A 17,094-nucleotide genomic window follows, 5' to 3' on the forward strand; every position below is an offset into this window, starting at 1 on the left:
TTATAATTGCTCTTTGATGCTGTTGATTAAATTTTTAAAAATGTTCTGCTTTCTTTAATTTCTAGATTTCTTTCACTTTATTATTAATGATTCAATAATTTGACTATGACAAATGGATTTTCTGTATCTGTTGAGAAGTATTTATTTTGTATATTCTGTTTGTAGTGAATTGCATTGGTCTATTTTTCAAATATATTTGCCATAAAAATTAGCGATTTATGTATTTAGTATTAAGGTCATATTGATTCCTCTCCCATTTAATTTGTGATTTTTCAATGTTAAGCTAATGATTCATTATTTTTATTTTTTTTCAAAAAAGCTATTTTTGTCCTTACTGATTTTCTTTCTTATTTTTTATGTGCTTTTTTTCCCTTGCTTTTTATTCTGTGTTAGTAAGCTTTCTATTATTGTGACAAATACCTGGGATAAATAAACGTATAAGGAGAAGGGGTTTATTTTGGCTTAAAGTTTTGGAGTTTTCAGTCCACAATCGGTTGGTTTGTCACTTTGTGGCTAGCACATCATGACAGGAGAGCATGCCAGAGGGAGATGCTAACCTTATGGTGGCCAGGAAGCAGAAAGGAGAGAAAGAGCAGGAGACAGGAAATAGAAGGCACATGTCCCACTACTCTCTTCAATGGCACCCCACTAATGACCTAAGTTCCTTAGCCTAGGCCACCACCTACCAATAGCACTATTGGCTGTTGACCAAAACTTTAATGCATGGGTCTTTGGGCAACACTTATGTAAACCATACAATGCTACCATCATTACCATTCCTTACTGTGTAATTTGGTTTTAATTTTCTCTTCTAGTCTTTTAAGGGGGAATCTTAAATAATTAAATTAATCTTCTTTTTAAAAAAACTTCTAATGTATGCACTTACAATGATAAATTTCCTGTCATTTTCTTTTGGCCTCCAATTATACATCTGTTAGACTTATTAACATTGTCTCACATATCGCTGAGACTATATGTGTTTTTTCCTATAACTTTTTAACATGTGTCCTTCAGTTTTCATAGTTTCTTTTCCACTGTTTTCAAGTTAATCTGTCTTACTTCTGCAATGTTTATTTGTTAGTACATCTATCAGTGAAAATTCTATTTAAGATGCTCAGGAATCTTAGCTGTTTTAGGATTTTCTTCATTTTCATATTTTTCCTAATAGTTTTGAACATATTTATAATACTTCATTAGTCTTTTAAAATTGCTATTAATTTATGATATATATGTTAATTTTATAATTTTGATTTTGTTTCAGTTGCCTAAATTTTCACATGGTTATGATTATATTTTTCTGCTCTTTCACCAGTTTATTTATTTTGGTTTTGGTAATTGTTGGACATTGTAAATGTTAGCTTGTTGTATGTTGGGTTTTTATTTCTTCCTTTAAAAAAATATAGTTTTGTTTTAGTTTACACATAGTTTACTTTTTTTCCTCATCACTTGTTTTTAAGCTGAGAGTGGGTAAAGAAAAAAGTAAAGGACTGACATTAGTGTGGAGCTAGTATACTTCTACTTTTGGTGTTCCTGTCCTGGGATCTCTGCTTAATGACCTGGATATTTAATGAGGCCCTTCATTTTGATTGGTAAGAATTTGAATGTCTCCAAACCTATGAAAACTCTGAAAATAATTCAACCTACAACTTCTTTCCAGTTCTTTCCTTGGTGGTGGATCTCTGCTGGGTCTTGCTTTTGTTACCTCATGTCTGTACTATTTGTTAGAATTTGATAAAAGTTGTGAAGGGAGTTCAATGTACATATTTTAGCTTTTCTCTTGCATTGTTCTCTTTTCTGACATGTTGCTTTACAAATTACAGCCACCTCTAGCCTCCAAACTTCTGCTCTGTTTGCTTATCTAAGCAGAGTGCTGTATTCTTCGCTTTTCATACATGATGAATATCACATGGTTTTGGGCAGAAAGCTCAACTTGTTACTTTTCCTTCTGTTAGCAATCATAGTCCTGTAATAAAGGATGTTCAATGTTCGAGAAACTATTTTTTTGTTTCTTTTACATATTTTGTTTGTATTTTGGTTTTTGTGATGAGGACTAATGCAGCATGTAGTATGATATCACAGACTATAAAGAAAAACTTCATCTGCTTATGTAACAAATTTAATAGCAAATATTTAGTCTTAATTTCATGTTTAATGGATTTTAATTTTCATTCAAATACTTTCATAACAGAACATCATTATCTTTTTAAAAATAGCTTCTACTCATTTTACTGAGGAAAATTGATCTGAATGATTATAAAAAGGAAATAAAACAAATATTTGAAACTTTCAAATTTTAAAATAATATATTTGATTTGTGTGACTTTTACATTCATTTTAGTAATATATATATATGTCTAGAACAAAACTCATAATTGTTTGCTTAAGAAGATTTAATGTGTGTTAGCTTGGCTTGATACTCAGCCATGCACTAGGTTCAGTTTACTTCTCTTTTCTAACATAATGGTAGGACCAACAGTGACCTGAGATATGGTCACACAGTGATTACAGATGACCAAGAGCACACAAGACAAGCTATATTCATCTCATGGCATGTGAACTAATACTTCACTGCTTAAAATGAGTCATATGACCAACCTCAAAGAGGTAGGAGAGTATATTCAGCCCATGGTGGGAGGGGCAGCCAACTAGCCTAGCAAAAAGCAGAGGACATATGGCTTTAGAAGAGAGTGAGGATGAGGAATTGAAATAGTGAGACAGACACCCACAGTGTGTAGCCATCTAAACTCAGAAAATCATCTTATACACACAGACTTCAGAGAACACTTGTCTTGTGACTGGAAAGGTCTGACAGTGATAATAGCTGAGGAATAGTGTAGTGGCCATGAATGAGATTTGCCAGCTAAGAAGTATAGAAACTAGAATTTACATAAATTCTTCTAATTTTTCTCTTAGTTGGCTGGAGTATGTGCCTAGAAATGTTACAAAGTGTGAGTAAAAGTTTTCTGAGGCCATCTTTTTGTTCTCTCAATACAGAAAGATAATTTAATTAGGGGTTCAAAATATTAAAGCAACTAGTACTGAGTGTAATCTGAATTTGTATCTATATCCATCTGTATGCACAAATACATATATTTGTATGTTTTATTGTTTGAAGCTTATACTTTTTAATTGTATGCTTACAGTGTATGTCTCTTTCAAATACTGATGCTGCAGATATCAAGATATCAAGAGAGTTTTCTTGCCTACCTACTTTGCCAGGTAATTCACAGTAGGTTTCTTTTTGTCCAATATTAATCAGAAAATGAATCTAAAATAATGGAAGAAAGGACATTATTAAAATTAGAGGAAATAAAATTGGAAAATTTTCTATTAATGGAATGCCATAGGTGTGATAATTAGGTAACCTTGGGCTGTATGCAATTATACAATAATAAGATAGAAATGAGCCAAAGTACAGTAGAACTGATTCATCTACATGGATGTGATAGAAACCGAGCTTGATGGGATTTTTTGTTAGGTCAGCATTATAATGAGAAAATCCACATACAAATAAACAGTAATTAGACTTGGGTTACTATGTGTTGTAAATAATTCTCCCTTAGGAATAGATGATGTTTTGATAAGGTGTTGGTCAAGGTCTGTGTAATGGAAAATAGATGAGATCACCAGGAGATCTGGTGTTCCAGAACAAGTCTCATTTATTATAATGTCTCTGTTTCTGGTAGAACAAAGATACTTCCTTGAGCTTCTGTCTGGCTCTTCCTTGGAGTACCACTGAACTTCCTCATAAGCTGGTAACTGAAGGCCTAAAATTTTACCTAACAGTAGTCCAATTATTTGTTCTCTCATTAAAGCCTGCATCCATTCTGACTGGTTAAAGTGCCTTTCTCCAAAATCATTCTTTAATATTTGACTATTCTTCCTGCACAATGGTGGAATTGGGTTATATAAATATAGGGAACTAAGTGTGAAAATTTCTTAGGCTCTGAAGGCACATCTTTTGTGTAAATAATGTGATTACAGAGTCTAAATAAAATTGTATGATAGTGCATTTATACTGTCTCTCATCTTATATTCAGCAAATATGGCTCTAAGGATAGAATCTAAATGCCAGAAAATTTCCCAGGTTGGGGATAGCTTTTGTCAACTGGGCTACCTGTCAATGATAGGCATCAAAAAAGGCACTAGGAATCTAAATCACCAAGTCACTCTGCCCATCATTTGTTACTAAGGATACCAAAAACAATAAGGACTGGAAAAATATAGAAATATGTCAACAAGTATGACCATTTTTAACTTTCCCAGTAGGGCAGATCAGCAGGTGGTTGTTAAAGAAATGGCCAGTAATTTTATTTTTTTCTCCCAACATCCTTTGACTTTAGATGATGAATGAGATGCTGGTGTGATCAAAATATCCAGTGAATGTATAAATATAAGAAAGGAACTTATTACAGTAAAAGACACATTGCCAAAAACAGTGGGATTAGTATGTTCAAACAGAAGGTGTATTTTTGGTATTTCAAAGGGGTTAGTGACAATGTGCTTTTTACTCTAATAGTTTTAATTTAAAAATTCATGTTATTGTTTGATCACACCTCATTGATCCATTGTTTACTGTGATTTCCATCAAAAGCATCACAGTGTGTCCTCATCCACCTTATTCACTGCATCTGGTACAATATGATTTCAGGCTTTTCCCCAAGTCAAAATGACCACAAAAAGTAAAAGTTTTGAATCCATTTAGGACATCAAGGCAGTACAACAACATAACTGAAGTCACTCACTAAAAAGCACTTCCAAACCTGCTTCAGAAAGTGGCAAGAACAGTGGAATAAGTCTGTTCAAACTAGGGGAGATTAGTGGCATTACAGCATTTCGCTATAATCATTTTTAAAAAATTGAAACATTCAACGTATGTTTTGATCACACCTCATGTGTTGCTCCTTGTCCTGGTCTGTGCCTATTCACAAGGCTGATTTGAGGTGTTTTCTAGCCTTAAATAGTAACTGCTCTTGGGGAATTTTTCTAAGATCACTCTAACAAGGTTGCTTCCCAATCCTAGAAATTACAGAATGGGAGCCTGGGAGTCAGGAATACACATTTCTGAAACAGCCATAGTTTTAATTCTTTGGCTTAACATTCTGTCTAAGATGTAAGTTGTAACAGGCAGAAAAATATTAGAACATGAAAAACACTGTAGTACATTTAGAATACAAATTTCTTCTCAATCTACCAGACTGTGATGGAAATGAAATAAGTATTACTTTATTCAACAGAAATATCTGTTAAGTATTTATTTGACTGTAAAAATGATCACTCTTTTATCTGATGCAAACTGGAAAGAGTAAAACTGTAGATCTGTTACTGGGGAATCTATTGGAGAGATGATCAAGATGGCAAATTATCTTTTCTCCATTTATGCAGGATTTAAATTGAGAAGTTACAAATGAAGTGCTAGTAGCTGCACGAGTCCGTAACTGTTTACTTGAGAGTTAATGGTTATCATATGTGCATGATCCTGTCTCACACAAACAGCCATACACAGCATCATGCCAGGAGTATTGACAGTAAGGCTGACTAGCATGGGATCAATGATCATTTAGATCATAACATGACTTTGAATTTAATTTCTAGGTGAAATAATCAGATGTTTAAGTTTGGAATCCAGCTGAGAAGATGGCACCACAAAAATGATAAATTTTCTACATGGCTCTTCATTCTTACCAAGGACAAGGAAATCATAGCTCAGGAAATAAGACTCAACATTTGCCAGATGTTCAATATTTTTCCATTACCTTCAAAGTACTTTCTCAGTAGTACCAGTAAAAAGAACATCAGCATTCTGCAAATATGGCAAAATTTTAAACAAAGCTCGAAATAAAGTTGCTCTAGAATTAAACTACAATGACATTGAAAACTGGGGTGAATTTTGATCTCATTAGCCTAAGATTACTGTATTGAAAGACCATGGAATTTCCCAAAGTGTCTTTTAAAATTATATTTTCTGGGGCCAGGGATTCAGTTCAGTGGTTCCGCCTATTGCCTTGCAGGCTCAAGGTCCCAAGTTTGATCCCCAGTACCAAAAAAAAAAATTAATTATATGTTAGATTCTTTATATTTGCACTATGCTGAAAGTCATAGGATTCTTACAATTTTGTACAGTGGGTATGATTAATATCCTCATTTGCAAATGAGGAATCTTAGGTTTAGAGAAGGGCAGTGACCTTGCCTAAGGGATAGACCTGGAAATAGTACTGAGCTAGTTAAGTTTCAATACCTGGCCTTAGCTTTTTTCTCTATTGCATTAGTTGAGCACAGTTTTCCTAGCCTGCATCTCGTAATACTGCCCTAGGGAATTAGGCATCTAAGGGTTTTATCTTTTGTTGATGTCCCCCACTATTCTTCTGTCTGATGAAAAACTTCCATTTTTATGTAAATATTTGTAGAGCTTTTTGTCTGTATCTTTTCACTTCCATTTCCCATTCTTTCTCTGAGCTCCACAAATGTGCTATAATCACTCTCACCCTCAAAGATGTCACTTAACCCCTTTCTGCTCCACTGATGCTACTTCCTATTACTTTGCCCCCACCATGGTTCTCTTAAGACAAGTCTCAGTGATATGCACCCTGCTTGGCTGTATCCCAGAACTTCACTCATAGGCAGCCGGCGTCTGCTTCTTTCACACTGTGGGAAGCGCTCTGCAGAGAATGACTGAGGATCAGATGTGACAGTCTCTTTTCAGTCCTTATTCTTCACCTTTCTGCAGTATAATCTAAATCCCTTCATTCTTTTAGAAATTCTTTTTTTTAAATTCTGTTATGTGGTATGATTTTATTTATTTATTTTAAAATTCTGAGATGTGATTCTCTTATCTAAAGCAAGAGTTGGCAAACTATGACCCTTAGGTCAAATTTGGCTCCCTGTTTGTGTTTGCAGATAAGCTTTTATTGGAACATAGCCAAATCTGCAGCATTATTGCTGCTTTCACACTACAAAAGCATTCAGTAGTTATGAGAGAAGGCTGTAGGGTTAACAAAACCAAAAATATCTACTGCCTGGCCATTTATAGGATAAGGTTGCCAACTCTTGCTCTAAATAATTTGCCTGAAGGATATCACCCCATGGTGTTCTTCTAATACCCGATGCTGATGTATGTAACCTTCTCCATAAAAAGACACACTTTCTGATTTCTTGTTAAGTCCACTAGTGTCTGTTCATTTCTATCAAACTTTACAGTTAATAAAACACATTCTCTTTTGCTATCCCAGTCCTCACCATTGTAGTCCTTATTGTGTTTTCTCCTAGACTTTCATAATCATTAAATTCCTAAATCCTGTGGGTTTGACATCTACATTACTTTTTTTGTCCTTTCTGTGATAGTTAACTGATTGTACCAACTTGAGTAACAAATGCCCAACTAAATTGGATCGGCATTGTTCTGGGTGTGGCTGAGGCGATTCAATGAAAATTTGCTGGGATTTTCTGGGGATGAGTGACAAAAACCAATGGGTTTGCTGTCTGATGGTATAAAGGGAAATGAAGAAGGAAAGTTTGCTTTTGTTTCTTCAGAGGAGCTCCAGTCTTCACCTTCACCTTGGACATCATCTCCTTGCTTCAGACTCTTCGGCCTTCTGGCACAGACACTTTGCATCATGATAGGGACTCCGATGGACACTACAGTGAGCTCCAGGCCTTCGACCTTTGCCCCACCCTTTGACTGGACCCTTCACATCTCCAGTGCACAGACAGCCCTTTGGCACCCTTTTACACTTGAACCTTCAGGCAGCCGCTGAAAGCCTACTTTGTAAATCCTTATATATTTTACATTAAATCTCTTTCTCTGGTAAGCACTGAATGATACATTTTCCTTATAATTCCCACTGCTCCTACTTTGTCAAACCTTCTAAAATCTCATCTGTCTCTCTCCACTGAGCTCTATTTGACACCTCAGAATTATTCTTTGTAGAAAGAGCAGTTATGATCAGATCTCTCCCCTGGCCAACAAGCTTCAGTTTGCATTTATTGCTTACCTAGTTGTGTACCATGGTTACTAGCCTGCTGGCCATCTGAACTCACCTGACACTGGCAGTTTAATCTGTTTCTCTGAATGAACTTTATATCTCCCCACCCCTGACTAGACTATCAGGTGTTCCTAGAACACACCTCATGTGGTCACTTCTGCACCTTTGACTGTGCTGTTCCTTCTGTCTGGAAATGGCTTTCTCCAATCTGTTCAGATCCAATTCATTTAAGGATGCCTGGAATATAAGCTACTCCATGAACATTTTGCTGACCTCCCCAAACAAGTAATTTGATTTCCGCATTTTCTTTTTCTAATAAATATTTGGGTGTTTATATCCACAATTATGCTCAAAGACCTTCAGTGAGAGATCAGATCTCACCTATCAAGAAGCCCAAATTAACCCAGTAAGACAATTCCAGAAGAAACCACCTGAAATATTTTTGAAGAAGGTCCAAAAGATAGAAATAAAACAATCATCCAAATAAATTTGCAAAAAAGCACTTTATAAAAAACCTTACACTGAAAAAAATGAGTCTTTCCACAGCTAATTTTCAAAATTTCTTTGTTGCTGTGTGAATAGAAATATAACCATTGTATCAGAACTGCAATGTTTAGGTGTCATTAGCCTGCCAGAAACATGCTCAGATGACTAGAGCTTGAGATGCAGAAGTCCAGGAGGAAGACTGGAGGAGGGGGACAGATCACACTGGGTCTTCACCTCACCCCCTTCTGTAACAGGTTAATCTTGGCGGTGGCCTCAAAAGTTTTGGCATGTGTGCAGTTTACTCTTGTCCACATATTTACCTATGTGTTTGAACACTGAAAACATAAATATTTTTTAAAAGAACATTTGCCATTATGATATACTTCACTAATGGGATAAACATATGATTGTGGGCCTTTCTATTTCCAATTAACTACTACAGCCTTCACTTACACTTTCTAAATAAATATTCCCTTAAAAGCCCAAGAATAGGGGTAAAGAGTAATGAGGGGAGGGAGAACTCCTTGCAAAAGAGAGACCAGGAATTTCAGTTCTAATCTGTCTCTGTTCACCCTCTTCACAGGCTGCCCACTCCCCATGTGGCCTTTCACCCCTCTCCACAATTGCACCTGCCCTCAGCTCACAACTGCGACCTTCAGAGAAGCTGTGGAGGGCAAGGCTACTCATGATAGGCTTGAGGAGCACAGTATATCATGGCTTCAGCAAAATCAAATTAAATATTTAGATTTGGTAAAAAAAATGACTTCCAAGGCAAAAGACACAATACATTTTAGAATGTCTATGCAGGGAGGCAATTAAAGGAGGCTGCACTGCTGTGGTCATTAAGTTAGGAAGTACAGAGGTAATGAAAGCATAAAGGTAGAAAATAAAATACAAGAACAAAAAAAGCCTTGAATATGCATGCAGTTTATTATTGCTTTCAGATCTAAAGAACATACATAGTTTAAAATACTTAACTACTGGGAAGAATGGCAGAGATATGAGTAGAATTAGGATAGCTAGTAAAAATGTTGAGGAGAAAGAATTTAAAGTATAACCCTATGATAAATAAATAGACTTTATTAATAATGTTGGATCACAGTGGCAGGGCTGTTTCCACTAGGCACAATTCCTTCATGCACATGACTATTCAATTTTCACAGCCAATTTGTCAGTTAAAGGTAAGGAAATCTTAGTCCCATTTTAAATGGAAAGTGCAATGGAAAACGGATAAATGGAAGGAGTGGGACTGAAGTGGGGTGGAATGATTTGCCTTAAGTCATATAGCTATTTTTATAGAACTTCTTAAGGCACTGTGGTTCACTAGCTGTTTTTGTTTTCAAATATTCCAGGAATCTCATTTTCTATTAATGGAGTCCATGTCCCTTCTCCGACATAAAGCCATATTGATTCTTGGGAGCCTAAACAGTCAGGAAGAATTTTAAAGTCTGTGATCAAATGTAAAAATAAAGTTCAGCTGGACTACAGTTGAAGTACACAAACCTCAAATAATAAATTCTCCGGAGTTTCTTCCATGATACAGGACAATAATGTGTGGAAATGTCAATTCCACCACATTTGTTTAGTATAAAAGTCATTATTTTGTTCACCAAAGGTTTTTTTTTTTTTTAGCATCGTGTAGGTTTTACAGTAGATTGTAATGACATTGAAATTGTTGTGATTTTTCTAAAACTCATCAAATACTTTTTTATGATTAAGATATTCTTATTGTTTTGTGTGTCTTTAGACTTATCTATTAAAGTGAAACAGCTTCACTGAACAGCTAGGTAGAGGTTGAGACAGTCAATAGAGCTTGGATGGAGACAGAGCTCACCAGGGCTCTCTGGATTCTAAGGGGGAGGCAGCTTTAGAGGAAGCCTGGGGAAATTCAGATTCACACTTTCATACTGTGCTCTTTCCCAAACTCTGGTTATGGTGTCATAGACTCCTGTAGAGAGCAATTCCCAGATGACATTAATTACCTCTAGGTAGTAGAATATGACAGCATTCTTCTGCTCTCAAAATTGTCCTCCAGTTTTCAAAACCAAGGAGGTTGAGAGCTGAAAAGATAACACTGAGGGAAGTAGAGTGAGTGGGGAGGGGGTTAGAGTGAACGCTGAGATGTGTAATTGGGTTGCAATCTGCATAAGAAATTCTTAGTGCATCTGCCATGACTTTGGGTGATATCTTTTTACTCTTGTTATTGTTGAAATTAAGGTGAGGAAAATAAACGCAAGCCTGAATGGTGTTATATTTCTGGTAGTGCTTCTTAGCTTCATTCTATTTGCACAAATTTAAAGGAAACTCATAGAAACTATTTGCAAGACAAGAATGACTCAATCTGACAGAATTCCCAGAAACCTCAGCCCCACCAAAGAGTGCTTCTTTCTTCCCTGCAGAAAGCATTCTCATTTTGTCTTCATGTTCTGGCCCTCCCATTTAAATTCTGATATTGATTCCACTGGGCAGGTCCTGAGCACAATTCTGTGTTCTATTTTGTGTCCTGAATATGCTTGGCATGAGCTGGGGTTGTTATTACTAATACTACCCATAATGGGGATGTGTTTGGACAGAGAATCTTCACCATTGTCTACTCAGAAACATGCATTTAATGAGCTAAGGAACTGTAGAGCACGGGGTGGTGGGATTGACAGGTCCAGCAGTTGCAGGGAGGCTTTGTGCATGTGGCTGAGGGCAGACTAAAGAAGCCCACCTGGGGCCGTCACTTCAGAGACTGACTGCTAGTACAGCCCAGGACTTCACCACCTTAGAGCTAGAAATCTTTTAGCTGGATGTGTGATGGCATTTTAATTTCAAGTTGAAAATTTTCCATGTGCAAGTTTAAAAATGGCCAGATTAATTTTTATCTTATTTTTAATTTTTTTCTTAGTATTGTATATGTCTGCAATGCGTAATAATTACATTTATCTTGGGGAACTGGTACATATATATATATCACATCTTAATCATTTTTACTTCCCTTTCCTCTCTCCACCCTCCCATCTCCTCTTATGCCCAGATCTCCTTTCTATTTGCACAATTTCTAACTCCCTGTTTGCCATTGTCTTTATTTTTTTCACTTTAAATTATTTATATTTTGGATTTCTCACATAAGAATTTTTATTTTCACATGACAAAGTGGGAGGGGAATTTCATCAAGGTTTCAGGTGCCTTCAGGTTGGAGACTGTGGCAATACCACATAGCTGTGGTAGTAAAAAGAAATTAGGGAAAAGCTAAGCACATCTGAATTAAATTTTGGACAACAATAATAATATATCAATTTTGGTTCACTAATTTCAATGAATGCCCTGCACTTATGTTAAATATTAATGATAGGGGAAATTGGGTTTTGATATATGAGAAGGCTGTATTATCTTCATGATTGTTTCTTGAATCTAAAACCATTCTAAAGTAAAATTGGAAAAGTAGTAATTCCAAAATTAAAATATTTTGGGTTATGCCATTTAAAAAATTTTATTGTGGAGATAACTTATGATAAGGTTTACTTTTTGCTTTTTAAATGTGCAGTACATCATTGTTGACTAGATACAATGTTTTATAGCAGATTTCTAGCTTACTGTATTTTGAGTTTTTCTTTTCTTTCTTTCTTTCTTTTTTTTCTTGCAGACAACTGTTAACTGTTTTGCTGTGTTTTGTGGACACTTCCTGACTAAATCTCTATGTCTATTATTAGTCACTCATTTCCTCCTCCTTGCAGCCTGTGGTGCCCAGCATTCTACTCTGATCCTATAAATTTGATATTCTTACAGACCTCATATAAATGAAATTATGCAGTATCCATCTTTCAATGACTGGCTTATTTCTTATTTCTTAAATCAGCATAATTTTCTAATGGTTCATCCATGTTATCACATTTGCAGAATTTCCTTGTTTTTGAAAATAAGATAGTACCCCACTATATCCCCATTATATGTTTATGCTATATTAGCTTTATTCATTCATCCATTGATGAATATCTAGGTTGTTTTGACATTTTGGTTATTGTGAATAGCACTGAAATAGGCATGGAAATATGAATATCACTTGGAGATCTTTATTTCTATTCTTTTGGATTAACATCTACAATGGTATTTGTGTATTACATGATATTTAATTATTTTAGAAATTTCTATATTGTTTTCTCATAGTGGCTGCTGTATTATATATTCCTAGCAACAGAGTATAAGAGTTTCATGGTTTTTTTCCTACATCCTCACAGGCACTAGTTAACTTTTTATTTTAGATAACAATTATCCTCACATGTCTGAGGGGCAGATAGGAACATGCAGCCTGGGAGAGAGTATTATCTGATAGTTCCAAGGAGATCCAAGAAAATAACTTTTCGTTCATAAGGCCAGGACTGCAACTTTGCATTAGCTAGGTCATATTCTGAAATCTTTATTAATCTATTTTTGATGAAAATGATTGGCTCATTGTCCTGTGGAGGTTTTTTGAAATCATATTAGAACTACCTATGCTTTGACCAATAGATTGTAAAATGATTATTTTATTTTTATTAGAGAGAGAAACACTAGTAAAATCATAGTTTGATTTTTTAGGTTATTTGTCCATATAGGTACAAGTGGATCATTCCACTTTTTATGATAATTATATAATAACATAAATATTTGACTGTAATTCTCCAGTGTTCCATCTGATAAAACCAGCATTATCCACAGATTTTGATGATTGGAATCTGGTGATGGAGGATATATCCAATAACTGGTAAATTGGCAGTGACTAATATTTGGAATAATTTGAGGGTAGCATTGAAATGATTATATTCTGACTTAATTTTTATCATAAGTAGGAAGGAGAAAAGGGTCAGTATGGCTGTACAACAACCAGAGATCTATAAAATAAGAAGAATGATTATAAGCAAGTAGGTGAAAAACAAAGCAGAGATTAAACAGGAGTTTTAGTCTGATGTCTTGGGCAGACGCTGCTATTAAGTAAGATCATCTGCTTGTTGTATCTACTTCCAAAGATCAAATACTTCTAAAGAGTTTGTAAGAATCCTGAATTGAGGTCTTCTATTGCAGTAGTATTGCAATTGTGTGGAACTCTGAAATGCTTTTTACTTGCAAAATATGAATGCAGAGAATGAATCTCTGAGGCTTCAACCACTGCACTGTTTTAATAAAGCTAACAGTATTTTCAATAAGATTCAAGAGCAGTTTTTCACTAATATATCTTCAAGTAGATTTGCTCTCCTCATTAAAGATCATATAGAGCTGTTTAGGAAGATGTGGGAGGTTAATCTGTAGGTAATAGCATTATTGGTACATGTGAAATTTTTTTCCATGCTTATATGAAGAAGAGAATGGTCTCATAATAGAGGCAAATTCTTTAAACCCATGATATATTTTAAGACCTAAAATTCTAAGTGCTGTTTTGATGTCTTTGAGCCTCATAGAGCTGCAAAAACCTGTGTGTGGCTCTCCTATCTTGCCACATATAATTTTCATGTAGTAGGAAAGACTCCCTATCTTAGTTAGATGCCCTGTCAGCAGAAAAGACTGCAGCCTATCTAGTCTTCAACTGAATGAGGTTTACTTCCTTCTCAGTCTGTGGAATTATCCAAATAAGCAAATCATATCCTTCTGCAGGAACCAAGGGTCAGTTTCCTCAGCAGCATTAATTTAATATACTAACCATTTTGTCTCTACTATAATGAATTATTTTATGAAGAAAATTAGATAATCATTCAAAATCAGTGCATATCCCAGTGACCATCACAGGTGACCCAAGATTCTCTGAGTGAAGGGTACAATCACATTTTTCCATTCTTCCTTTTCTAAATCAGGAACTAATTGTTAATAGACTATAAAAGGCCTCTTCAAATTCTTCCACAGATTTAGCCTGTGAGTTTGGTTAGAACTATAAGCTTGACTGAGGATGACTTCTTTGACATGATCTGCTGGCTAGAATAATTTTAAACTTCTACATAATTTCATTTTGCCATTTTTATAATAGCCATCTTTCTAGGAAGCAAGAATACATCTAAAAGTTCTTTAACATTTTCATTTTGGCTTGGCAAGGCTCAAATGCCATTAAAATTAGGGACAGTATTTTCTTCTTGATAATCTTCAATTTCAGTTTTGAGGCATGCTCCAACTGCAGATAATTTTAGGTCAGGATTCAGAGTACAAGCCTATTAAATCTAGGTTACAGGAAGTTTCTTACCTGAGACCATTTGTCTACATTCTTGTAGACAGAAGAATGGCAGGACTCCACAGAAAAGAGTGTATGAAAGAGAGAGCAGAAGATGCTCACAAGACATTAGTTGGCTGGATGGCAGTGTTGTGTGTCTGTGCTACAGAAAGAACTGCTGAATCATGTGGAGAACCTGGACCTAGTTCATAAGAAGCTCTGGCTGGCTCCTAGGGCAGAGAAGCTGAGCCAGTCCCAGCACCCAGAAGGCAGCTCCCCCTCCACCATTCCACGTTCCTAGGGCAGAGAAGGTGAGCCAGTCCCAGCACCCGGAAGGAAGCTCCCCTGCTGCCATTTCACACTCCTAGGGCAGAGAAAGTGAGCCACGCAGGCACCAGAAGCACCCCCCCACACCCCCATGGAAATGAGAAGACACATAAACAAGCCTCAAAAACAGACTTCTGAATCACCTACAGCAACTCCAAAGGGAAACGAGATGGAAGAATCAGACACTCAAACACCTGGACTCTCTGAACTGGCAACAAAAGAAGATCTGGGAAAAATGAAATCAGAAATACTTACTCAGATAACAGCAAAGATTGTACTCATAGTGCAAGACATGATTAATAAATCTAGAGAGGACACAGATAAAAAAATAGAGGATCTGAGGAACATGATGGAATCCCAACATAGGAAACAAATGGAATCCATAAAACAGATGCAAACAGATTTCCAGGAGATTAAAAACTCCATCAAAAGTCTGCACAGCAGAATGAACCAATGTGAGGATAGAATTTCACATACAGAAGATAAGATTGCAATTAGTGACCAGGAAAAAAAATTGCTTTAAAATTGTAAGGGAAAATGAGAAATCAATCCAGCAGGTGCTAGACGATGCAAAGAAGAATAACATAAGACTGATTGGAGTCAATGAAGAAAGAGGGGAGAGTGCAGATGACCTAAAAAAACTCTTCACAGAAGTGATGGCAGAAAACTTCCCAAGCAAGGGAAAAGAACTAGCCATACAGATAAGTGAGGCATATAGGACTCCAACTAGCCTTGATCAAAAAAAAATCTACACATAGGCATATAATAGTTAGGATTCCAGAAATCCAAGAGAAGAACAAAATTCTACAAGCAGTGAGAGAAATTAAACAAATCACATACAAAGGAAAGCCCATCAGAATCACAGCAGACTTCTCAATACAAACCCTCAAGGCAAGAAGAGCTTGGAGTGATGTATTTCAAGCCCTAGAGGAAAACAGCCTCCAACCCAGATGATGTGCCCTGCAAAAGTATCTTTCAAAATTGATAAAGAAATAAGATACTTTCATGAGAAAAAGCACCTCAGGAACTTCATGAATACCAAACTAGCACTCCAAAACATTTTAGACAATACCATAGCAAAAGACAATGAGGATCACAACTGCAGGAAGCCCAGCAGAATGAATTCAAAGGGTGTGACAAATTAAACCCAAAGGGGGAGAATCTAACGAAAAGAAAAAGTCATGAAAAGCCTTTTGAAACTTTTAACTTCATCTCCCTAATGAGTGTATAATTCAATCTTGTTATTGTACTGATTAGTATTTTTCTGATTCTAGAGTTGCACACCTTTCCTTGTGCTGTGCTGGCTATTTATCATCTTCTTATGTCTACTTTTTAATTGGGTTTCTATTAATGAGCTGTAAGAGTTCTTTATATATTCTAGTCATAGGTTATATGTATTATAAACATGTTCTGGTTAAGGACTACTTTTCATTTTCTTAGTAATGTCTTTTAAAGTTCTAAATTTTGATGGAATCTCATTTATCAATTTTTTTTCTTTTATACATCATGTTTTTTGTATCCTAGGTATTCTTGCCTACCCTAAATTCATAAACATTTTCCCTTATAATTTCATCTTAAAGTTTTATACTTTTAGGCTTTCATATTTTGGTTCACAGATCCTTTCAAGTTGTTTTTATGTATGGAAATAAAGGGTTGAGGTTAATTTTTTACATATGGATACCAGGTGTTCTAGTGCCATTTGCTGAAAACACTATCTTTTCCTCGGCTCTTGAACTGAATTTATATTCTATAAAATGTTAATGTTAAATAATCTTTCAAAACTCAGTGGACCATATCTGTGTGGTTCTATTTCTAGAGTCTCTGTTTTATTCCAATGATCTATACGTCTTTCCTTACAGCAACACTGCCTTACTGTAGCTTTAGAAGAAGTCTTAAAATTAGGTGCTAAACATCTTCCAACACTTTTTTTTAAACTTTTCTAGGTCCTTTGTACTCCTACATAACTTTTAAATATCAATATCCAATTCTTCATTTATAGCAAGTATACATAGACCTGAATTTTTATGTATACCTTGTGTTTTCTAATCCTGCTAAATTCAAATACAAGTTCTAGGGGCTCCTAGAGATTTCTTAGTATTTTCTCTGTAGATGATCATTTCATCTACACATAAAGATTTTGCTTCT

Source organism: Heterocephalus glaber, unplaced genomic scaffold (genome assembly GCF_053883595.1).
Source record: "Heterocephalus glaber isolate CG9 unplaced genomic scaffold, H.glaber_assembly_v1.0 deba00001608, whole genome shotgun sequence".
In the NCBI taxonomy this organism is placed as follows: domain Eukaryota; kingdom Metazoa; phylum Chordata; class Mammalia; order Rodentia; family Bathyergidae; genus Heterocephalus; species Heterocephalus glaber.